This window comes from Aythya marila (genome assembly GCF_965140915.1).
Source record: "Aythya marila genome assembly, chromosome: 2".
Lineage (NCBI taxonomy): Eukaryota > Metazoa > Chordata > Aves > Anseriformes > Anatidae > Aythya > Aythya marila.
The window spans coordinates 89305352-89330972 of NC_139043.1; positions in this window are offsets into that span (position 1 = coordinate 89305352).

Here is a 25621-nt window from a genome sequence, read left to right on the forward strand (position 1 = left end):
TATGTCTTATCATTAACAGGCTCAATTTATTTCAAGCATTCTTATCCCAGTCAGCATGGCTTTATGAAAGGCAGGTCATGCCTGACGAACCTGATCTCCTTCTATGACAGAGTGACGCGCTGGGTGGATGAGGGAAAGGCTGTGGATGTGGTCTACCTTGACTTCAGCAAGGCTTTTGACACTGTTTCCCACAGCATTCTCCTCAAGAAACTGGCTGCTCTTGGCTTGGACTGGCGCACGCTTCGTTGGGTTAGAAACTGGCTGGATAGCCGGGCCCAAAGAGTCGTGGTGAATGGAGCCAAGTCCAGTTGGAGGCCAGTCACTAGTGGCGTCCCCCAGGGCTCGGTGCTGGGGCCGGTCCTCTTTAATATCTTCTTCAGTGATCTGGATGAGGGCATCGAGTGCACCCTCAGTAAGTTTGCAGATGACACCAAGTTAGGTGCGTGTGTCGATCTGCTTGAGGGTAGGAAAGCTCTGCAGGAGGATCTGGATAGGCTGCACCAATGGGCTGAGGTCAACTGCATGAAGTTTAACAAGGCCAAGTGCCGGGTCCTGCAGCTGGGGCGCAATAACCCCAAGCAGAGCTACAGGCTGGGAGAGGAATGGTTGGAAAGCTGCCAGGCAGAGAAGGACCTGGGAGTGATGGTGGATAGTCGGCTGAATATGAGCCAGCAGTGTGCTCAGGTGGCCAAGAAGGCCAACGGCATCCTGGCTTGTATCAGGAACAGTGTGACCAGCAGGGCTAGGGAGGCGATCGTCCCCCTGTACTCAGCTCTGGTGAGGCCGCACCTCGAGTACTGTGTTCAGTTTTGGGCCCCTCGCTACAAGAAGGACATGGAGGTGCTTGAGCGGGTACAGAGAAGGGCAACAAAGCTGGTGAGGGGCCTGGAGAACAAGTCCTACAAGGAGCGGCTGAGGGAGCTGGGCTTGTTCAGCCTGGAGAAGAGGAGGCTCAGGGGCGACCTTATCGCTCTTTTTAGGTACCTCAAGGGAGGCTGTAGCGAGGTGGGGGTTGGCCTGTTCTCCCACGTGCCTGGTGACAGGATGAGGGGGAATGGGCTTAAGTTGAGCCAGGGGAGTTTTAGGTTAGATGTTAGGAAGAACTTCTTCACTGAAAGGGTTGTGAGGCACTGGAACAGGCTGCCCAGGGAAGTGGTGGAGTCACCATCCCTGGAAGTCTTCAAAAGACGTTTAGATGTAGAGCTTAGGGATATGGTTTAGTGGAGGGCTGTTAGCGTTAGGTTGGAGATTGGACTCGATGACCTTGAGGTCTCTTCCAACCTAGAAAAATTCTGTGATTCTGTGATTATAAATGGATATGAATTTTAAATGCTAACAAATATTTACAATTAAAGCTGTAGAAATTAGTGTTTGTTTTAAAATCAGCAATGTTAACCACCAACATACTAATGCAGCATTCTTGACCTATCTTCTATTGTTCTGACTTTGCATTTTCCCTGGAAGCAAACAAATAAAAAGCCATTATGCTTATAAACTCCTAAACCTGACCACCTCCTATTTTTTTTATACTAATTATAGACATTCTTAATGTAAAAAAATATATATAAATAAAAAAATAAATAATTGTCACTGGGGAAAATAAGGGAATCAAAACAAATTGATAATAGACATTTTCTCTTGTTCCAGTCCCAGATGCAATAAAGGAAGAATTAATATTGTCATGTTCTGGCTCTCTCCCTTTGCTTTATATTAACTCATTTCATCCTCATTAATGGAAGATAAAACTTGAAGCTTTGTTTACACATCACCAAGCAGTAATGCTGAACCTCATACCAGAAAATATAATATTGTGTGAACGACAACCCCTCACATATTGAAGTTTTCAAGACATCTGAGAGCTGGAGGCACACGCATCTTACGAAGTAATAAACTACAGTTGAACAGAATATATTTAAGTCAATTCAAACCTAAAATATAACTATTAATCCAGTGTATTTATCAAGCAAAATTAAAAATACATATTTAATTAGTGAAAATATTTAAATGTCAGTTTGTCTGATTCTGTTCATCTGTATATATAGCTACATATACGACCACAAAAAAAAAAAAATATTTTTAAATTTGCTTTACATAGAGTGTAGTGCACATAGTGTACGTTTAAAGGAAAAAAAATAAAAGTACAAATATATACAGCTTGCTGCAGGATCATCAAATTTTCAAATGTTTATGAATATGTAACAGCTTTGTAAAGAGCACATATACTCTAAGCCTATTACTGACAATAAAGGTGTTCTTGTAGCTTATGTTTGGTTTTGGGACAGATCACATTGTTTTTTTCTCTTGATTCTACATATATTGCATTCATACTGTAGTTACATAGGTTAAACATTAAAAACAATGACGATCAGCCTCAGTTTAGTCATTCAGCTTCTATATTTTTAATAGGGCCTACATGTTCATGGTTAGCTTTTTTTTTGGGGGGGGGGGGGGGGGAAGACTTCCTAAGCTGCTAAAGCTATTAGTTAAATTAATTAAATAAATAAACAAACTAACCCACGCTTTTTAGAAGTTATAATTACCATTTCACAGTGTGTGTTCCATTACTAATAGTTCATGTAATGGTGACTTCTTCACCCATATAGCTGTTATAGGAAACCTCTTCCCACACACCTTGTTTGCAATTTCTGGTTAATTCCTTGAAATGATTAACCTACTAAATTAACATTCACAGTTTAATTGAAGTTTCCCATCTACTGCCTGCATATGACACGAAAAGTCACATAAACAATCCAGGAAACATCTCTGTTAAACAAAAGAGCAGGAGAAACTTCTGGATGATCAAATTGACCAGAAGATTTAATTATCCGCAGTGTGTGCATGTGTCTGACCTTGTAGGAATTTACTTAACATTTTCTCAGAAATGCAGGAAGAGAGACAGGGTGTTATAAGTAAAGATTAGCTATGTCATAACTTAATCAAATATGGTCATCTGGGAACTGACTGCATCTCATGCACAAGGAATTCCATTCCTTCTTCTATCTTTACATTTTTAAAGTTATCATCACACATATTCTCTTTCTAATTTTTGCAAATATCATCCTGTGTTTTTATCATATTCTCCTTCTGGAAACTTAAAGCAAGTAACAAGGGAAAAACATTGATTTGGACCATTTGGGCCATTTGGATTCATAGAATAAGTACTGGATAAAGACACATGGCTTTCACTCACATGGATATATCAATGCCAATATCCTCCATATGCTCTAAAGAGGTGCATTAAAATGCCTTTGTGTGATCACTTTAGAAAACTAGTATGGCATGGGAGACAATCAGCAGCACAGATGTTATGCAGAAAAGATGCTCTCAGCATGTAATAGTTCGAGATAGTAAAATTTAAAAATAAAAAATGTAATAAAAGTACAAGAAAGTATTCAAGACCACCCAGGAAAAGAAAATATAATTGTAAGTTAAAACACAAAGTTATCCAGCAAGACAAGTGTATCAGGAGAGCAAAGACTGAAAAACTGAAAATAGAAAAGACAACATATTTCTTTCTGACTGCTACCCTTTCACCTCACCTCTCTCCTGGCCTTCAATACCTGATTTGCAGTGAATCAAAGAGGAAGCTAAGTATAGTATATCTAGGCAGGAAAAGAGAGAAAGTTATTCAGTTCTCAGAGAGCAGAATATATGTGACAGACCTGGACTGTCAGACTTCCCACTGCTAACCCCAAGAATTTTACTCCCAGTGAAATATGTCAGAACAACTGAGAAACTATACAAAAGAAAGCATTGCATTTGGTTTATTTGTAAATGTTAGTTTTCAAACCTTTGTCTTCATGTAAGCAAAACTATATGTTTTATTGTTCAAGCTGCCTATTGCCAGACGATGTGGTGAAATCAGCAAAATTTTGGATGTACTGTCTCTTTGACAGCAGGAGTTGAGAATAAAATGACTGTACAAGCAGTCCAAGAGCTGTGCTCCAGGTTAAGCTAAGTCTAGGAAGACTCCAGGATCCTGCTAGTCTAGGAAGAGCAAATGTGGGTTCTTGTGTTTCTAAAGACTCCCTTTGGCATGCACTAAGATGCAAAACTGTGTAACAGATGCAGCCATGAGACCAAGGAGAGGAGCTGTCCTATGGGGTTTGTTTGCTTGTTTTTTACTTTTAAGACAAAGATTGTTTAAGAAGAGACATCAAAGATCTGGGTAAGAATTTGCACTGAGACCTTAATATGGCATTGGAAAGCAACTGTGACCCAGTGAAGAAAACATTCCTTATTCCAGGACTTGTTGACAGGTCTGGTTCCATGTTTCCGTAAACTCTCCTTGATCTTACATAGTTATGCATTCTTATTGGCAATCAGAACTCATTTTTTGGATAATAATTCATTATTTGCAGTATATTTTGATATTCCATGTTATCATATGATTTGGGGACAGTAAAATATTACTTTGTAAGCCATTCTGGGAAAGAAACAAGGGAAATAAATCCTCCAAATCTCTACCAGTGTATACATATAGAAAACTTTTCACATTTCATGACTTTTCTTGGGAGCAAGGTATTATACATTAATGTATTCATTGGGATTTGTGGGGTAATCTTTTTTTATTATTATTATTTTGTTTTTGACATATATATGATGAATTAATAAAGAAAACAGAGAGGTCTTGTGGTTGGTCTGAATGTTTCCATTTCATTCTGTCTCAGGGAAAAAAAAAATCCACTCAAGATTTCTTGTCAGTGGGTACAAATTCAGCATATGACAAAATATCATCAACAGAAAAATGTAGTTGGCTCTGCTTTGGTGCAGCCAGTTTGCACTTGTGTTTAGAAAAGATACAATGAAATCATGCCTTAATTTCTCCCTAATAATATATTTTAACTTCAACATTTTCTGCATGGATCATGCAGTTTATAAAGCTAAGAAACAAGGCTCACAAGCAGGGTAATTTTCAAGTTTGTGAGAGACCAAGCAGCTCTGTCCTCTAGACACCTCCTCCCTAAACAGTTTATCTTATTGTGGGTAAAGCTTTTCTCTTTTCTACAATCATCACTTGTAAAAGGCACCATCCACTGCAAATACACCCCTGGATATTTATTCTTCTTCATAGTGAACTCTTTAAAAATGAGTTTTTAAGTATTTTAAGTATTTTAAGTATTTTCCTTATTAGTGAAATGCTATTACTCTCAGCATTTGTGTTTGATATGTAATGTTGCACTTGATGTGCAAAATTGTCACTAGTTAGAGCTGGTCAGGGTTAATGCCTGCCTTGTCTAGCAGTTCTCTTATACAATACAAAGAGGTGTTTCCTGGTGATGTCTGGGCATTTCTGGGTTTTCACTCATCCATAACCTTCAGTTATTCGTATCTGGATAATCACTTACTATTATATTAAATAATAGAAAGGAATTCTGCTTAACATTAGCTCTTTACAAAGACGATACAATATGGATAACAAACTATAGTGGGAATAGTAATGAGTCAGAAACTAATTATGGTTCCTCAGATTCAGAGGACTCCATCAATTATGCCATTAGCTTTTTCCATAAATTGAGCACTAATTCAAATTATTTTTGAAACCATAGACATTTTCTTCAACAGTCAGTTTATGGTTTTGTGGAATACTTACATGTATGATAAAAATAATAAAAGACATGCAAAGACAGTAAAGAAAATCTTTTAAAATTCATGTTAATAATAAGACATTACAGAAAATAGTATTTATATAGACAACGTGGCTGTCAATTCTAAAAATTTTATACTGTAGTATGTTCATGGGCTTTATTAGAGCTACTGCTTTAGATCACGTATAAGTGCAATACACTATATAAATCCAATGAAACTTTTACAAAATAATCAAAGCAGAACACAAGTAATTATCCTTGTAGGTCAAGCATTCAATTGTTTTTGTAAGAATTAATTAAATAGATGGCTTCCCACAATTTAAAAGCAGGACTCATAAATATCTAAATGTCTGATCCAATTTTCAGTAAAGCTATCAGAAACTCTCAGTGGGAGGTGCACTGAACTCCTAAGTGAATAAGTCTGAACTTTAACTGGCAGAACACTACAGTTTACAAGACTAGATTCAAAGTACACAAAAGTCAATGAAATAATTCCTGTTAATTTCATTGAGCCATACCCTTGATGCAGAGGAAGATGTTCACTTAGATACAGAGCTTTTTTTTTTTTATGAGAAAAAAGGATATCTAGATTGACATCAGACTAGTACCACTGCTGGTCAGTATGGGGTCCTGACTGTGGCCATCAAGGCTGTTTTTAATTCTGAGCTAGTCCCTCCCTACATGGAGAAGGTTGTGCACCTCCTTTCCTTCTGCCTTGCTTCACTGCATATTCATGATAGACCTACAGAAAATATGCTCTCCTGGCTTCCATGAGGATACTGAAATGTGAATCTGGATGAGTCTTCTACTGATAAAACAGATGCAACTGGAAGGAAGAATTGCTACCAAAAGAAAAAAAAAAAAAAAAAAAAAGTGACTTGCAAAATTCTCATTGTAAGCAAGTATAAAAAGAGAGAAAGTATGTGTGCATGTCTAGACATGTACATAAAAGATTTTGTATAGGCTGCCATTATTTACCATTTACCTCTTTCTTCTGATACCTGACTTAGTAGCTCAGTCCTGGGGCAAAAAGTACATCCCCCATCCCACAGCATGGTTCACCTTCATTACAAAACTGAATCTTAGCCCTCACTCCAAACCAGTTTTGGTACTCTTGCTGCTTCTGTAACTCCTCTCAGCTAGCTCAGACCTCTGAGCAAGGTGGATTCAGGAGCACCACCATGTGGCACCTGGGAAATCTGGAAAATAAAAAATAAAATATGACTGCAACTGAAACAGCAACTGCTGTTACACAGAAAAAGCTGGTGAGAGAAAGTTGCTATCAAAAAGCAAACAACTTCTTTTTTTTTTTTTAAAAAAATGGTAAGTATAACTATATGCTTTGTTCAGTTAGTATATGTATATATACATATTGCCAAATCACAGTTAAGCTGTAGGATACTTTCTGAAGATTTAAGCTGTGTAACGTGAAGGCATAGGACCAAGAAGGAAAGCTGTTTTATGGGGTTATGTTTGTTTGTTTATTTAAAATAAAGATTGCTTTATCATCTGTCAGTCAACATTTAGTTGCTATAGTTACATTTTGTAAAACATTGCCTGGAATCTTGCTAAATTTGGCTTCAGAAGTTTCCATGATAGGATGCTGTTTGTTATAAGAAAGCGGCAGGTTGTCATCTGGGGGTAATTGTTCATTCCTCTGACATACTGAATATGGTACCAAGGACAGATGAGCCTTGTACGTACGTATAGGTGCCCAGTGGAAGATCTAACATACAACATAGTGTTTCAGCTCACAAGAACAAGACTATCCTTTCAATCTGAATGACTTTTAATTTCAATTATGAGGAAAAAAAAGACAAAGAGGAGCCAAAGCTAAATCTTTGTGCAAGAGAGCTGGTATGATACATAAGATGCTGTGCTGCCATAGAGTAGTTGTTTTCCACAAAATATAGTTGAAACACTTGAAGGTGCAGAAGGAAACTAATTATATACAATAGCTTCATTTTATTATATACATTAAAGGTGTGTAACAACAACTTTCCCTTCCATTTCTGTTGATTCCTCACTACCTTCTCATCTTTGTGTTCATATTCTGAAGAGGATATAGTTCTAAACTGTTTATCCTTTTCTTTTTTTCTTTCTTTTTTTTTTTTTCTACCTCTCCTTTGGGCAGAAAGAGAGCTTGCATGTCCTACAGATCTTTGTTGCAAATCAGCAAAGTGGCACAATTTAGAGAGTATTTGCAGGCTTGTCACAAAATTAATGTAGCAGCAATTAAGGATTTATCATATACCTTCATAGCAAATAAGTTTAGATTATATGATTTTAACAGCACTTAATCATTATCTAAATATTGGTTAATTAACACAATGATCTAAATGAATTTACTATAATAAAATCAATGATTAAGGTAAAGATTAAGAATGGCAAGACTCTCCTGAGATTTCCTGCAGGGTTCTGGGGGGTTCTAAATCTGGTCGTGCATGTTTCAAAAATTCCCCCTTAGAATTAATTAGTCACCCTACTCCCTCAACAGTATTTATCCACGGACAAATTTGTTTCTCAAAGAGTTGACTCTGAAATGTGGTTCCACTCAGGGTTATGATCCAGGTTGTACAATTCCGCCACCCCTTAGCACTTAATCATGTCCTTGACAATTAGAAACACCAGTGTCTGGATATGGGGGGAGGTGTTATCATCCAATGTCTATATAGCATAAATAACTAGGGAGCGAGGCAGTTTTAGTTCTCACCATACCCTTTAGGTAAGATAAGAGCGATGCCATATGGCTTTTCCTTTAATTAGGATGAAGTGCCATATTTATTAGATAAAGTGATTGACTCATTATCAAGCTCAGATTCCTTATCAGGTTAGTTCCTGGACTCTGCTGTGCTTCATTATTTTCCATGAGAGATTTCATGGCATCAAGGTCTGCCTGGGGCTCCATTGTTAATGAGCTGTCTGTTTCGAGGAGTGATCACGTTGAGGCCTTCTGTAGCTCATAAGGCTGAGCAAGACTTATGTCAGTTACAGGAGCACAGGGCAACCAACACACTGTACAGGAGCACAGCATACCTGTTACAAAGCTACCAAAGTTGAGTGTATAGCAAGTGGTCCTTTGGATAACAAATTTCTCCTATTTTGTACATCAAAAAAGAATTGGATTACAGGTCAGTACTGAAATGAACTAGCCCCCACGGAACTTTTGTTCAACTTTAAAACAACTGCTTCGGTATTCCATCCCATTCCTCCTTTTAGCATCTCAGAAACATCTGTAGCCTACTTTACTGTTGTTTTCCAAATCTCAGAGCACCTCCTTTCCTAGTGCCTGTACAACATGAACATGGTCAATCTTCTGCTGTGCTGAGGCTGATTCCTGTCATCATAACTAATATCCCCAGTTGTATTTCCCCTCCACCCATATCTGCCTTTTGTAGCTTACACCTCAAAAGTGAACTCAAAGTGAGGATCATCTTTTTTTTGTTCTGGATTTGGATGACAACTTCTCTAGCCAACAATGAGAAACCACAGTCCTACAAATATATCAGTGGGCAAGGTCCATCAGATCCATCTTGTCTGGACAACAAAGATGAACAACAGTTAAATCATTACTTGTTTTAAAAGTTACTATGTAGAACAAATATAATGAGAACAATTAGTTCCAAATATACAGAGCTAAAAGGTATCTTATATTGGTAGAAGATTTTTTTATTACAGTGACAGGAAATAGTATCGATTTTCTAATCTTAAGGAAAATAAATCAAACCGCACAACAGTAATGATTTCATCAACTGCACAAGTACTATACCTTCACAACCCATGCTTTATAATAGGGGACTGTGCTACTCAGATGCTAAATTCTAGTCTCCAATCATGTTATGGGGAAATTTTACTGAGAACTTGCCTAGGTCTCAGCCATGTGACATACTCCTCTGGCAGTATTTTCTATCAATTTCTTGTGATGCTAGGGTGAGTTTGGCTGGGGAAAGCAGGTACCAGTCCTGGGAAACAATTATGGTATGCTATTTATTACCCCAGACAGAATCAGAAATTTAAAACAGAATTTAGAGGACATCTCCGGAGAAAGATATCTTCATGGTCACAGTTAACAATACTTAAACTTCAAAGAGGAATTACTTGAATCCTGGTCTTACGAGCATCAGTTTAGAACTTGTTCACTTTCTACAAAGCACCCAAAATACACGCTCAGAAACAGTCACATATCCAAGAAGACAAAGAGGAAGCAGAGGGAGGTCAGGAATGTTATCCAGCATTGCCAGGCATAGTACAGATGGGATTCAGTTCCAGGACTGTCCAGATCCTAGGGTAATGTGCCTGCTGCTACATACTGCTTCCCTCAGCCTTGTGCCACCACAGATTTCCAGTTAAATTTGTAAATCACAGAAGAAACATATTTCTCAAGAGATTTCTAGCTTTTCTGTTGGTATTCACAGCTAGGAATTGTCCTTCCCCACCCCACCCCTTTCTTTTCATTTAAGTATTGTTTTGATAACTCATTTTCTTTCAAGACCAGCTCACTTCTGGAAATACAGAGGTTTGCAGCATTAATAAATAACCAGAAGAAGAATATCAGCTAACAGAAGGTTTCTGACCCTTCAGAAACGTTTGTCTCTGATGTTTAATGCAAAGCACAGTGTAATATCTACTGCTTGTACACACATGACAAAAGTTTTGGGCACAGCTGGCTGCATTTTTCCCAAATGGATGCATTGTCATCCCTAAATTCAGCCAGGTGAGGTCCCACAAGTGTCCTGTAGCCTCCTCTATCAGCCATGCATTTAATTGTAACTCACTACCATTTCCACAGTATAGCAAGATATAGGGAGAGAAAGATTGGACATAATCCTAAAACATAAATACAGCAACTATTGTCTTGTGGGAAATATTCCTTCATTGGGCATACAGGAGAGAGGAACACTTTCTCTCTCCCACCTGGATTTTTTTTTCCCCATTTCACCTTGCTCACCAAAGGTTAAATCCTGACAATATCAATGATTAAAAAGAAAATAAGAACACGGGGACTTTTCTAATTGGTATCCTGATGCACATTATTAAAATAATAATACTCTTTATTTATGTAGCACCTGTCTGCAAGAGTATCCTAGATGCTTTAAATATAGAGCAAAACACATTATAAAAATAAGTATGCACAAGAGGAAAACAGAAATAATTAGACATAATTCAAAATAATAAATGCAATCAATGTGCTTTGAAAACTGCATTATGATTAAAATAATCCTATGTAGCTAACTTTCTGAAAGCTGTTTCCAAGTGCCTTTTCAAATCCCAAGAGAAAAGTCTCATCCAACACACCACAGCCACAAGAATAAAGACACAGGCGGTTTTGTCAGCTTATGCAAACAGTGTTACAACAACACGTTTTTCAGCTCTCCAAGGAAAAGATGCTGTGATTGTTATTTACATTACCTTAGTGCCTAGGAGGCAAAAGCGGCTAGGACTGGAGCTCCATTAAAGCATGCACTGTACAAGTTCAACACCTGACTAGTTTCACAGCATGAGACATATGGGTGGTCTCATTCCTGCCTGGGTGGTGTCATTCCTGCCACCCACTGCAAGCCTTTCAACCAAACTGTGGCTGCTCTTGCCATCAGCACCAGTATCACACCAGCTTCAATCAACAGAAAACTGCCCCTGTCGGTCAGAAATGGCCATTGCAAAGGGTAAAAATAGGGCTATATCATGAGTAACTTAGAAGCCACATAAAAATGGGAGGGAAGGAGAAACAGGGAGACAGAAGGCTGCTTTCACAAATTCAGTCTCTAACAAAAACACAGCTGAGATATCCTGTATCTAAGGCTAAATCTGCATTCCTTGGATTCAACAAGAGCCATAAGTGTAAATACAAAGGCATTCCCTTGAGAATCAAACTGCTACTAAAGTACTTCACCTAAAAGGAAAATATGATGTGATGCATAATTCTACTGGTAGGTAAAAACATGAATCCAGCAGTAGATGAGCTGAATCTCATCTTCCTTTTTTTCAGGCTGCGTAATTATAATAGTTAATCTATTTTGGACAAGCTGTATATATCAGGTTAAATATTCAAGTAGTTCAGGAAAACCATGATATTACAGTCTGTCCTTGAACTCAATCAAGTGAACATCCAACGAACATGCAAGCATGGAAACTGATGCATGGAAACTGATGGTCAAGAAGTTGTATTGAGATACTAAACCCCAGGTGGTCACAATGCTACCTGAGCAAATCTTGCCCCTTTTGAAATCATCAATATTTTTCCCTCTGTGTCTTCTGTAATACTATCTTCTATAAAAGAAACAGCCTGGAATGCTGCCATACACTAAACTGTGGAACTTGTGCTGTGCAGAGATGTTCTGGAGGTGAGCAGCCGGTGAGGTTGTCTGCCTTGCTCAGGTCCATTGCCATGCTGCTCAGATGTGCATAGCACAGGACACCAAAGCACTGATAGAAAGCCAACTGCCACTTGGAAAAGTACCTTACAATATAACTGGTCACATGACATACTGAGTTATTTTAAATATAAATAGGTTTCTGAATAAATGACTACATGCAAAACAAACTTATTTCACTTTATATATTATGAATTTATTATACATATGTCACTGCCCTGTATCAAGCATCTTACAGAAAACAAGATCCCTTGGTGCTCCTGCCCCAACCTTCCCCATAGCCACACCTGCCAGTTCTGGATGACCTAGACTTTGACAACACAAGTGAAGGGATCTGTAACTTGTCACTCCTGCTCCTGTTGCAAAGAGGATTGAGAGGAATATCACTGTGTATTATCAGTAGTGCCAGGGGCAGAATTTTAGCAAGAGAGATTAAAATGCAATATTGGAGAAAACAAAGTGGATTGAGGCTATGAGTGGTCCTAAATCTCTGTCTCTAACTAGAGTGGGACCATGTGGAAACTCCCCAGTAGATTTGGGCTGCTCTGGTCTGCTCTGATTAGAAAGAGTCCAGAATATCCAAACTGACAGAAGAACAATCTGGCACAAGTGCTAGAGCCTTGTGATCCAGCCTACCAAATGTTAGTGAAATCTGAGAATATAATGAGGGCTCTTCTGGCCCTCTGTGATAAGAAAGTTATTACTGAGTGACAAGAGGAGTCTACGACCCAACTGAAGCTGGATTGAAATTCTCTGTTTGAATCAATGTTTGCATACAAACATTCACAAATCTAGAGATACAAGACACTGCTACTTCCTCAGTTTTGCAGCTTTCAGATCATTGTCCCTGACTGAAACAAAGTTCATGAAAATGCATGAAATGATTACAACCTTTAACCTATATTATTACTCTGCTGACCTTTGATTTTTTGAGAACCTATTTTTTTTAGGAATAGTAATAACAATTTTGATAGGTTTGGGGGACAAGAATTCTCTGTTATTTACAGTGCTGAAGTAATTACTATGCGTAAGGCAGTTCACAATCTCAGTGAAGTATGTAAAGATAGATAAAGAACTCAAGAAATAGAAATAAATGTCTTTTTCACCCATGCAGTGTGTCTATCTCTGCTAATATCTCAGTTCTCTCCTTATAGTACATTTGCAGAGGTATTCAGATCATTCAATCTAAGGCATATAATGTGGGTACTTTACACAGGGATACAGTCTCCTAGGGAATCGCTTTCAAAAAGTGTGCTCTAGCAGACAATAATTTAGAGCATCCAGACTAGGAGTGCACTTTTGCAGTTAGGCCAAACTCCTGAGTTTGGTTAATTTAAGCCATCTTCTTCCCTTCTTTAAATTCAACCCAAATTATGGTGCATCTAAGAACCAAGGGCTGCTCAAAGACAAAGTAATAACAAGACATACACTGTAGATGCTTTGTTAACTTTGTCAACAGGAGGTGACCCCAGGTCAGAATGACCATTTCCCCACATCACCTGGAAATGGGACGGAAAACATGAGAGCATAGTCATGGGAAATATGGTCTTGCCCTCGAAGAGTTGATCTGATGCCAGATTATCCTTCTAACCTTATCACTGGCTCATGGCACAGGGGACAAACTTTGTCTCCAGACCCATTTATCTTGGGAAGAAGACATTTCTGCAGTGGCCACTGTTTCATCAGTTCCTTGGAAAGTTTTTCACCAATTTGTCACAAGATTAATTTCTATCATTACATTTCTGCACTATAGTGATGAGACAAAGATTTGTGCAGTGTTTTCTCTAAGCTTAAGTATGCAATTGTCTGAATCATTTGTTTTCCAAAGTCCCCATTGTTCGTGTTTCAGAAACAATTCATTCTAAAGGATTATGCATCCATGGTTAACAATATACTGATGTTTACTTCATACTTTTCAACAACCTACACCTACCAAAGAGTATATGCTCTGGCAACTGTGCACAGAGCCATCACTCCCATGAAGCAAATTTTATTATGCTAACCCTCAAAAAATTAATGTAGAATTGAGAAATTAATTTGATTTGTGTGATTTACAGCTTTAAGGTACAGATACCACCTTCTCCCCTTCCCCCTTGAAATAAAACTGATTGCAATGTGTGAAAATAAAATTAATAGAAATTCAAACAGCAATTTGGAAAGTACAGTACTCCGTTAGTTTTTTCTAAAATTCTCCAGATGCCAAACATTTTCTGACACTAAAAAAAAGGTAAAGCCAGATATAATTAGTGTAGAGACACAGAACTGGACATGCCTTTGGGCATTTCCACGCAGAAATTCCTAGGCCTGGGGAACTGAGGTCCCGCTCACTGGACAGAAAAACCTTGCTCTCATGCCTAACAGAATCTGGAATACAGAGGTTATGAACTTCACTGTGGTCAAAATGTGGTTTCTGTTCCCCTACAAAATTTCCCCTCCGTGCTGAACAATGGTTTTAGAGATGTTGTATGTTCACAGCCCAGTTCACAGAAATCATGAATTTAAAACAAACAAGTAAAACATTAAAGACGTATTAGACCCAAAACGATAACTACGTTGAAACATATTTTTAACTTTAGGTTCATTCCCAGTTGTTCCAATATAAATAGATGAACAAACACAAGCATAAACATAATGCAGTCACCTAGAAAGAATTTTTTTTCTGCAGAGGAGAAACCCCCAATCTGAACAGCAACCAAAACAACTTTCACATATAGATTTACAGAGCAGGGAATGATCTGTAGAACAAAGTCCCTAAGGAATGCAGAGAAGCCACAGTCTGACAGCCTTAATCTTTATGGTCACAAACACAAAGCAACACAATGTGATGAAAAGAGGAAAAAAAAAAAAAAAAAAAAAAAAGCAACCAAGGAGACAAGAAAAGGAGTAATGACAGTTGATTGTTAGAAGCACCAAAAACTGGGGACACTCATTTCTGCACATGATTTATTATTATGAATGAAACTAAAACTCTATTATGGGTCGACTCCTCAGGGAATTACAGTAAAAGGGCAAGAGGACTTATCTGCAGCACATTTGGGATTCAGAGTTCTGAGTGATGAGGCAAGCATAAACATTTTGTGCAGGTATAGGACTATGGCCAGTTCTAAAAAGAGAAAATAATAAGAGGTCAAAGCATTTTAGAGCTAATTTATGTTCTTCTTCTCCCGTTAACAATCTACAGAGCTCAGCCTGGGAACTGTTCCATGTGTTCTGCAGCTCATGACGCAGAGGGATGCACAGAGGGTCATGTGCTCCACTGCCAAACACTCTCCTTTAAATTCATCCTTTGATACATCCAACCACAGGCTGAGGATTGAGATGGATCAGGCTGCATAGCATCTCCATTATTGCTCTGTTACAAAAGAAAGTCCTCTGAACCTAACCCCAATACTTTTTTTTTTTTTTCTCCTCCTCTTTCTATGTGAGCCTTATTTCTGTGTGTGCTATATCCCTATGGCAACTTGCTAAAAGATATTATAAATAATGCAGAGAATATGCTGATATGCCTTACTTTCTTCGGTATGTTTTAAGAAAAAAAAGAAAGCAATCCTGAATGTTACCACTCATAGCCAAAATGGAAGTATTCACAACAGATCAGTGGATATAGCCACTGAATGTGCAGATAATTCTGTAACTAAGCTGCCAGCTAGTTCCTAATCCACTTTCTACAAAGGATTCAGTGACCAGCACCAATTATTTAAACTCCCAAAAGAGATAAACCCCCTTCTTCAAAGGCTTCTATCTCTGCTTAAAAGTTCTGATAGAGCACAGAGAGCACTCCAAAAATTAGTATTCTCCAGCTCCAGGAGACAGAGAGAAGCTTAGAAAATGGTAGAAAATAGTTCATCTCCCTTTTCAAAGTTTCGGATCTTAGATTTTGTCTTAATTTACTCCAATTACTTTGTTAGATTACTCTCCACTTGTAAAATGACTATAAAATGAGCCCTTCCTCTGGTACAGACAGCAATAAATAACACTTACAAAGAATGGTTACATGTTATATTCTCATTGGAGATCGAAATAAATTATTATACATTTTAAAGATCAATGGCAAAGAAGATACTTGGAATTTGCACAGATGAAGTATGAATATTCTTTTTAATCATAAATTTCATCTGTAAATACAAACACATAATCTTGGTATGTATCTCATAATTTGCATCTCATTGTTAATGAAAATATGCTAGAGTGAGATGCAATGATAAAATAAATACATTAAAAAAAAAACTTTCAAAAGGTGCAAAATGACACAGAAGAGTCATAATGAGCTTTTACACTACAGAGTCTTTTTCAATTTACTCAGGAGATAAGGATGACTTGAGGATTTTGTCATTCAATTGCAAATTACAGCATCACTTCACATACAGCAGAATCAGGCATTGAAATCACTTGTCAGGAGTTTGACACTTATAAGAGCTTCAGTGTCTGAAACTCATCATATCTTTTCCCACTGACTTGTTGCTCTGCACATTCAGCCACTAGGGTCTCAGTGGTGCTGTTTGTCCAGCTACAGATACTCTCAACAATAATGGAATGGGGAGTAGAAGGAGAAGAGGGAGCTACATGTATGCTTCATTCCCATTTCCCAGTTTGGGATCAATAATTTTGCGCTCAACCACAATGATTTAAAGAACTATGATTCTTTGTGTCTATCGGCTATGATAATTACTAAAATATTTTATGTATGCATAGAGTACTTTTAATATTAAAGATGCCAGTTTAGGAAAGTAAGTTTGTATAACTGGAGTTATACAAACCAATTTGACTGGTTGTTCTTTGGTGTAATTAGCTAGTGGGTAAAGCAATTTCTACAGATCTGAATTACTTTTAAATCTTTCTCTTTCCCAATGGGCAATTTCTCCAAAATTCAAGACCATTCATATGGTAACAGTCTATTCAGGATATCAGTATGCATTCCTCCATAGATCTGGTTGCCATTGCTACTTTTTCTATAAAAATATTTTAAGTGAACTGGAACAGAAAACAGAAACCAAGCTCTTCCTCCATTATTGAATGTCTCTCCAGTAGTCTTTCTACCAAAGCACCCTATTTTCACTCTAAAACAAATGTGCATTTTTTTCATATATTGTGCATTGTCTTAAGCAACAGAGGTTGAGAGAATTCCAACCATGTTATATCCTGTTACTTGTAATTTAGGACTGTGGTGGTTTTACCGTGCTGGGCAGCTAAACCCCACAACCGCTCTCTCACTCCCCCTCCTTTAGATGAGGAGGGGGAGAAGTAAAGCAAAGAACAACTCACGGGTTGAGATAAGGATAAGTTAATTAAAGGGAAATAATTATAATAATTAAATAAAGACTACCATGAACTAAACAATTTAACTAAGGGGAAATAAAAAGGGAAAGGGGAAAAGGGAGGGGAAAAGGAAAAATAAAAAGAAGGGAGGAAAACAAACAAACAAAATAAATGAAGGCTATATGGAAGTGCAGAGGAAAGAAATTACTCTCTACTTCCCACAAATGAGCGATGATTGACCACGTCCTTGAAGCAAGGCCTCAACGCACGCAGCCGGTGTTCGAGAGGAGGACCGACCTTTTCTCAACGAGAGCCCACCCCTCCCCTCTTCTTCCTGTTTCCACCTTTTATTGCTGAGTGTGACACCACATGGTATGGAATATCCCTTTGATTGGTTTAGGTCAGCTGCCCTAGTGATGTTTCTCTCCTCACTTTTTGCCCACCCCCTAGGAGGGTTAGAGAAAGGCCCAGTGCTGTGCCACTGCTGCTCAGCAGTAGACACAACACTGGTGTGATAACACTGCTGTTCCAGCTACAAGTACGGAGTATGGCACTGTATGGGCTGCTGCCGAGAAAGTTAACATTCCAGCCAGACCCGGTACAAGGACACTAAAAAAAGGCTTCAAGTGCCCTTAAGCAACTATAGGATTTGATGTTTTGTCTCCTATATTCCAGATGACTTTTCTAACCATAAGGTCTTTGGAAGAAATGAAGCAAAGACATGCCCTTTTTGGATGACTCTTCTTTGCTTGATGTCTCACAGACAAAAATAGGTGGGGAAATTTATAGTTTACACATGATTCTCAGTGAAGTCTTGACTTATTCTTCAGTGAGAGAAAATACGTCAGGTTTTGTTGGGTTTTTATTTTGTTTTCGTTTTGTTTTCCTTTATATTTACATCCAAATAATAAGAGATCAGATATCTAATTCACCATATGTATTTTTCACTTCTTTTTTTTTTTTCTGGAATCAAGGCCAAAATTACTCTTCAGAAACACTTTCAAAAAAACCACCGTGGAATTCAGCCATGCATTGGAACATAAGTAGGCGCAAAGAAATTGCTGCCAGTCATATCCAGACTTCCAGTACAAGAACATCTTTTCAATGTCAGTATTAAAAGGAAGCTTTTAAGATCAGATATGAAGGCCCTGGCAGAAGAATGCATTTCACTAAAAATAGTACAAACTGCTTAGTATGGATTGCTTAGGGAAACAGTAAGCAGAACTATACCAAAGCTGTGAGGGTTTCCACTCCTAACTTCCCAGAAATCCTGGGGGCTGTCAACTGCAGTCATGAAATGTATGAACCCAGGAAAAATAGGATTTCAGTTTTAACAACAAAAGTTGTTCAGGCCCTCTGATGGGTGGCTTGTAGCATAGTACATACTCCAACACACCTCACTAGAAGTGCAGCAAGGCACAAAACACACCTTTTAGAAAATACTCTTTTTCACCAGTAAATATTTATTGACTATGAAGAAGTAATAGAGACAATCTTCTTTTCTATTTCCTAACTGTCTATGGCTGTCGTAATCCAGTCACTCCATTACAGTGAACTCTGGCTCTGACAAGTGAATCTCAAATGGAGTAAAGCACCATCTTTGCAACATCCTATCAGCAGTCAGATTACTGCAGAATGGAGTTATGCTATGAGATAAACACATCTGTCTTTGATCACAGATCTCTCAGCATATGCCTTGTCAAACATCTTGCAATGGTCACTAGTCATTTGCAAAATTAAGTCCTTCCAGCTGTTATTGAGGGGGGAAAAAATATGTTAAAAAAAAAACCATTTTCTTAACATGTCAATTGATTTCACCTAAGTATTTTCTGGTTGGCATTTTATAAGGTTTGACATTTCACAATAACCTGAAAATAAATTTAAAATATTTAAAATTTAAATCCATAAATGATGCAACCTGATGGTCTAGTCCTTCGGAAAAAGTCATCATGTCTCAGAAGACTCTGATTTGCAGCACCCCTGAGGCAGAGAAGCAAAGCTCAAACACACTGTTACCACTCACACGGGTCAGACATTACTGCAAAGGGGAGCTTTTATCAGGAAAAATAGGTTTTTATGTTTTTTACATTTCCTGAAGTTTTGACAGTTGTCATAAATTATGAGGATTGATGCTTCCAGACAGGATTTTTCCCCAAACCTACACTAAACATTAAATTGTCCATTGCGAATGAATAAGGGAAGGAAGGAAGTATCTGCACATCGTGGTGTAAGCAATGAGGGGAAAGAAAGGAAGAAAGGACAAAAGGACGAACATACAAACCAAGAAAGCAAAGTAGGTAAAAAAATATTAGACAAATTCAGTATTTTCATGGGAGGAAAGTAAGTCTCCTTTTCTCATTCTCGTAATGCATACCTTTTAAAGCCTTTTTCAGAGAAAGAGCCAGTGCTACTCCTGACAGTACATCAATTTTGGGAAAAGCAGTTACCTACTTCATGATGTAGTGAATCAGACATAGAGATACATAGCCTAGAACTATGAGAAAGAGACTAAATCCAGTACAATTATTTTTATTGTTTATTCCCGTGTTTCCTTCATCTTACTAGGTGCACATTATCAAACAACATTCTGCTTGAGACCGTGGTAAATATATTCACTCACCCACAAAAGAAAATCTCACTTCCACATGATTTCCAGAGGCCAACAGAGATAAAAGAAAGAACATCTAGCTATCACAAGTTGCCTTCAAGGACGTAAGAAGGAAGAGAAAGATCAGGAAACCTGCCTATCCTTCAAGGGAAAAATCAAAGCAACAAAAGAAAATAGACATGATCGAGAAGGATGATTATTTTTTGTCTCACTCCTAAGTCTCAGTAGCTGCTTGTGGATGTTTAAGATGAGAAGATTCACTCAGGAATTCTGTGTGAATCTCAAATGATAGAGGTTATAAATCACAGGAGAAACTACATATAACTGGTTCAGTTTCACAATAGCTTGCATCTCTGACACAGCTATAATCATTTTGCTTCATGGAAGAAAAGAAGATGAAATTTTGAGAGCTTTTTCATGGATAAAATCAATACTTTTATTATCAGCTTTGAAAAAAAATAAACATTTTATTGTGCTTTTTTTTTTCACTTACTGTTAGGTATTATCTCTGAAAATAAGTATTTATATACACTGTATGTGATTTGCTTTCCATTTATACAAATTCATATATTATCTTGTCACAAATACTGTCCAGACTGCCCAGTTTGTGTTTGAGTTTAGGTGCCATTAAAAAGAATCATTTTTCAATATATAAAGCAAATATTCTGCCACAGAGCTCAACACTTAAAGTCATAGAATGGTTTGAGTTTAAAAGACATTACTTCTTGTCCTATCACTACACTCAGTGATAGAGTCCCTCCCTAGCCTTCCTGAACACCCTCTTTAGGTATTTAGGAAGGTTGTTATAAGGTCTCCCTGGAACCTTTTCTTCTCCAGGCTGAACAACACCAAATCCCTCAGCCTGTCTTCATGGCAGAGGTGCTCCAACCCCTTGATCATCTTTGTGGTCCTCCTATGGACTCATTCTAATACTTCCATGTCCTTCTTATGCTGGAGGCCACAAAGCTGTACACAGTAGTCCAGATGAGGTCTCACAAGAGCAGAGTAGAGGGGGAGAATCACCTCCCTTGACCTGCTGGTCATGATTCTTTTCATGCAGCCCATGATATGGTTGGCTTTCTGGGCTGCAAGAGCACATTGCCAGTTCATGTCAAGCTTCTCATTAACAAGCCCCCAGGTCCTTCTCCTCAGGGCTGCTCTCAATCCATTCTATGCCTAGATTGTATTTGTGTTTGGGATTTCCCCAGCTGAGGTGCAGGACCTTGGCCTTGATGAACTTCATGACATTGGCATGGGCCCACCCCTCAAGCCTGTCTAGGTCCCTCTGGATGACATCCCTTCCCTCTGGTGTGTCAGCTGCACCACTCAGCTTGGTGTCATCAGCAGACTCAATGAGGTTGCACTCAATTTTAGTGTCCATGCCACTGACAAAGATGCTAAACAGCTCAGGTCCCAATACTGACCCCTAAGGAACACCACTCATTACTGATCTCTACCTGGATATTGAGCCATTGACTGAAACTCTTGAATGTGTCCATCCAGCCAGTTCCTTACCCACCGAATGGTCCATCCATCAAATCCACCTCTCCCCAAATTAGAGACAAGGATATAATGGAGGCCAGTGTCAAATCTTTGCACAAGGCCAGGTAAATGATGTCAATTACTCTTCCCCTATCCACCAATGCTGTAATCCTGTCGTGGAAGACCATCAGATTTCTGCCCTTAGTGAAGCCTATGTTGGCTGTCACCAATCACTTCCTTTTTCTCCATGTGCCTTAGTGTAACTTCCAGGAGAATCTGCCCCATCATCTTGCCAGGCATGGAATTGAGACTGATTGACCTATAATTCCCCATGTCTTTCTTTTTTTCCTTTATAAAAATGGGGGTTATGTTTCCTCTCTTCCAGTTAGTGATGAATATATACATGTATATATATTTTATATATATACTATTATTTTTTTATTTTTTTTTTTTAAATCTAAAGGTTCTTTAAAAAATATTAAAACAATCTACTCATAAAAGAAAGAAAAGAAAACAGGTTAACCCAGCCCAAACATTTCTGAGGAAGGCAGTAACCATGGTTAATTGTGTCTGTTTCTGTCACTTTTGCAGTGGCCAAGTGAATGACTGTAGGTTTGCAAAGGCAGTTGTAGCAGAAGGCAAAAGTAGCAGCTAAAGAAGGAGGCAGCTTGCAGTGAAGACAGGATAAAATATCTTGATTCCATTTTGTACCATATGGAAATAAAATCTTATATACAAGACGTAATTAATAATTAAGGCAAGGTATGAAAAACCTTACCTTTTAAAACTCTTTAGCTAGTCATATACCTCATGCTATCCCTTAACTCTCCCACAGGGTCCCAATATGCAGCCAAGGGAAGTACAAGTGATAGAAGAATGCAAAGGTCTCAATAAAGGACTAGTCCTGTGTTTTTTTTCTAGAGCTCTATGACAAATTCCAGCAAATTCTCCAGCAAGCTTTATCAAAACAGCCTGATTTACACTTTGCTAGTGCAGTCTGACCATGAAGAAAGGCCCTGCTTTAGTTGCCTTGCCATCAAGAAGAAGAAGAAATGATTAACAAAGGCTGAGCAATAAACAAAATGTGCCAAACAAAATTTCAATATGCAGATATATAGAAATATATCTTTATTAGAAATATATTCCAAAGTAGTACACTTAAAGATAGAGATATCACAGAACTCCTGCCTCAAACCGAACAGTGCTTTCCTAATGTGCAATAAGTGGTGGGTTGGTCCAGAGAGCTGCTGTGAAACAAAAGGGGATACACCTTCCCCATACATTATGATTAAAATTTGTTCCCAAATAAATATGGTAGCTAAAAGAAGGATTGAAACATGCTAGCTACTTTAAGACAATGTCAAAGGTAATCTAGGACACAAAAAAGCGGGGAACATAACTCTCGATTTATCACCAAAGAGATTAATAACAGAAATACTGAACCTCCTTCACACTGACATGGTGTATGAAGTGGGCTTTTGAAAATATAGACTCTTGCATGAAGATGGCAGAATTATGTGGCAGTTTCACCCTGATGGGTAGCTAAACTCTGCCATGCTCTCTCACTCCAACTTTTCCAAGGAAAAACAGGAGAAAATATGAGAGAAAAAGGCATAAGTGTTGCAGCAAGTGCAGGAAAATCGCTCACCATTTACCATCACATACAAAACAGTCTCCAAGTAGGGAGATTAATATAATTTGTTGCCTGTTCTTCACTCAGTAACACAGTGAGAAACTACAGGCAAAAATACAAATGCCTCCCCATCCTCCACCCGCTAATACCTCATCCTCTTAAGTAGTGCATGGGAACGGAGTCTGTGGTCAATCCATGAAGCTTTGTCCCCGCCGCTCCTTCTCAGCTCTCTATCTCCCTGCCCCTGCTCCCCGTGGGGTCCCTCCCACGGGATGCCGTCCTTCCCCAGCTGATCCCACACGGGCTGCCCACAGGCAGCAGCTCCTCAAGCACTGCTCCCACACGGCTCCGTCCCACGGGGTCCATCCATCCATCCCCCAGGAGCAAACTGCTCCAGCACGGGTCCCCCACGGCTGGGCGGCAGCTCCCCCCAGACCCCCTGCTCCTGCGGGGGCTCCTCTCCACGGGCTGCAGCTCCGGCCCGGGGCCTGCTCCTGCGGGGGCTCTCCATGGGCCGCAGCCTCCTCCAGGCCACATCCACCTGCTCCACCGGGGGCTCCTCCACCCACGGGGGGGCTGCAGCATGGAGATCTGCTCCGTGTGGGACCCATGGGCTGCAGGGGGACAGCCTGCTCCACCGGGGGCCTCTCCCTGCACAGCCCACAGGGGAACTGCTGCTGCCTGCCTGCAGCACCTCCTGCCCTCCTGCTGCACTCACCTGGGGGGCTGCAGGGCTGCTTCTCCTCTCTTTCTCCCTGTGAAGCAGCTTTTTTGTTGTTGTTGTTATTTTTTTTTCTCCTTTCTTAAATATGTTCTCACAGAGGAACAAGCGACATAGTTTCTTGGCTTGGCTCTGGCCAGCAGTGGAGCCCTTATCTAACATGGGGCAGCTTCTAGATTCTTCTCACAGAAGCCACCCCTATGGCCCCCTGCTACCAAAACCTTGCCACGTAAACCCACCAGAGCAACTCTTTCGGTGAAGAAATTTTTCGCAATAACCAACCGAAACCTCCCCTGGTACAACTTAAGGGTTTTTGCTCTTGTCTTGTCACTTGGGGCTTGGGAGAAGAGAACGATCCCCACCTCTCTGGAGCCTCCTTTAAGCTTACTGTAGAGCACAGGAAGGTCTCCCCTGAGCCTCCTTTTCTCCAGGCTGAACAACCCCAGCTCCCTCAGCTGCTCCTCACCAGACTTGTTCTCTAAACCCTTAACAAGCTTCAGAGCCCTTCTCCGCACACGCTCCAGCACCTCGAGGTCTTCGCTGAACACAGTGCTCGAGGTGCGGCCTCACCAGAGCCGAGCACAGAGGGACAACCGCTTCCCTAGTCCTGATGGCCACTCTATGTCTGATACAAGCCAGGTGTAGAGATACTTACATACATATATATGCAGCACTAGGACATGTTCCTTGGAAAACTGGTCAAACTCTCTTCAAAGCCCGTAAATTGATGGTTTCCTCTAACAGGCACTGACGCTTCAGCTGGATCCTCTAAATCCCATTTTACTGCTTCTGCTTCCTGAGCAGGTGACAGAAACTCCTAACCGGAGAGCAGAGGAGTTGTAGTTCTGTATACAGGCAATATTTGGAAGTTTGGAAGACGCTTCCCTTGCTCAGCTGCCATCCCTACGTTAATCAATCACCCGATCTTTTGCCTTCCAGCAAAAGTCTTGATGCAGTTCTTAAGGAAAGTTATTTCTGAAAATCCTCAGCCACCTCTGTGCACGCCAAACCTTTCATGGCACTGTGCAAGGCGCGGATGGCAGCGATAAATCAGGTTGTGGAATGAATGGCAACGTGTGGGGAGGGAATTTTCAGGTGGCTTCGCGCTGTTTCACAGGTCCCTGAATTAGAGGTAATGAGGAAACAAGCGGTAGAAACAAAACCTTGAGCAAGGCTGAGGTCAAGAATTGGCTACAGTGTTAAAGAGGACCTTTGGGCAGTGGGCAATTGCTGGCTGGCTCCAGGCGCATGTCTGAGGGTCTCTGACCAACTCTATGATAGATTTGGGCACGTGGACAGCACGTGGGGCTAAGGGGAGAGGACATGTAGGAGTGAAAAAGGGCAATAAACGCCTCCTGTTCAAGAGCCATCAGGAGTCTGTGTCTTGCATCCCTTCAGCAACACAAATATTTGGCTCCAGATCCAAAATGCCATGTATTTGACAGTTTTATTTATGGTAGCATTCCCCACCCCTCCCATCCCCTCTTTTCCCTCCCCTCCCCTCCTCTCCCCTCCCCTCCCTTCCCCTGCCCTCCCTTCCCTTCCCTTCCCCTCCCCTCCCCTCCCCTCCCCTGCCCTCCCTTCCCCTCCCTTCCCCTATGCTCCCTGTCCCCACACTGCTACACTCCCCTCCCCTATACTATCCTACACACCCCTACACTCCCCTCCCCTATACTACCCTACACTCCCCTTCGCTACACTACCATACATTACCCTATGCTCCCCTCCCCTATGCTACCCTCCCCTATGCTCCCCTCCCCTACGCTCTCCTACACTCCCCTCCCCTATCCTACCCTACACTCCCCTAAACTCTGCTCCCCTACACTCCCCTAAACTCTGCTCCCCTACACTACCCTATACTCTCCTACACTATGCTCCCCTCCCCTCTACTACGCTACACTACACTATGCTACACTACACTATCCTACCCTCCCCTAACCTCCCCTACACTATCTTCCCCTG